Source organism: Priapulus caudatus, unplaced genomic scaffold (assembly GCF_000485595.1).
Source record: "Priapulus caudatus unplaced genomic scaffold, Priapulus_caudatus-5.0.1 Scaffold172, whole genome shotgun sequence".
NCBI classification, from domain to species: Eukaryota; Metazoa; Priapulida; class Priapulimorpha; order Priapulimorphida; family Priapulidae; genus Priapulus; species Priapulus caudatus.
In genome coordinates this window covers 312369-313451 of record NW_014577233.1, presented here as the reverse complement: position 1 = coordinate 313451, position 1083 = coordinate 312369, and the positions used below count along the sequence as shown (strand labels likewise).

General features: G+C 49.9%; 1 long non-coding RNA gene across 1 annotated transcript in view; it reads left to right on the top strand.

Moving 5' to 3' along the window:
• Positions 1–1083, top strand: part of LOC106806665 — a 15137-nt gene that overhangs the window by 10944 nt on the left and 3110 nt on the right. The window contains exon 2 of the long non-coding RNA XR_001393572.1: positions 471–472. This is a non-coding gene — a long non-coding RNA (uncharacterized LOC106806665). The remainder of the gene's footprint in view (positions 1–470; positions 473–1083) is intronic.

The following is a 1083-nucleotide window of genomic DNA, read 5'->3' as shown; positions in this document are numbered from 1 at the left end:
TGTGTGTGTGTGTGTGTGTACAGTGAGTTTTTTAAACACAGATAAGGACAGTGCCGCGTTCCGCCGATGAGTCATACACACATGTTACTCACGTGCCCCCCCCAACCTTCCCCTATTCCTCCTCCCACGTGTGCTTTCCCCCCACTTCGCCATCTTTTATTGCCCCATGCAGATATCTAGACATTTCTTTCCTCACCCCATTTCTGTCCATCTTTAATTTTACCGCTTCTTTACTATTTACGCTCCCGCGTTTTTCCCTCCCCGACTCTTCCCCCATTCCGACATTTTTTCCATTTCTATCTCCTTCACTCTTTCCCATCTGCGTTTATTTTCATCCCCCTTTTATCTCTCTTGTATTTATACCCTTCTCCATTTCTTTCCTCGCTCGTATTTTCCCGCTCCCATTCTTCACACTCCTTCCTTTCTCCCTATTACCAACCTTCCTATTCCACTTTCCTCTCTTGGCGTAGTGGTGTGGTTACTTTTGTATTAAAGTGCTAAGTAGGGTCAGGCGTGGATGTGCGCGTGTGTTTCGCCAGCAGCGCTGGGAGCGTGGCAGTCGTTATCGGTGCGGGTTACAGAGAGAGGGTTGTGGACTCGGTTATTGATGGGTTACGTCGATTAGGAGCTACGGTTATTGATCAGGTTAATAGTGAGCAGGGTGAGGGGGCTGAATTGTTGCCATTTTTTATCTGTCTGTCGCTGTCAGCGTCCGCTAAGTCTACGCAGCCTGTGACGTAACCCGTTATCTGCTCACTGCCGCTTCTGCGCGTAAGCCGTACGCTAAGGACTCGATGCTGGCTGTTTAAACGTCTGTAAAGGAGGGGATATAAACGAGGCACAACTCTGGGGGAGACGACGTCTCATCGACGGAGACACTAATGCGACTATAATGAAAAGATCGGCAGCAACGACCGGCTGGAGATCTTTGCTCTCCGTTTGTTTTTTACGAGTTGCAATAAACGACGAGATGGGGGGGCCACTCTGCGCATGCGCGTTAGTAAAGACAGCTCTGGATGATATGACTGTGCGTGCGGGTGGTATGTGTGCGTGCGTGCGTGCGTATGTGCGTGTGCGTGAGTG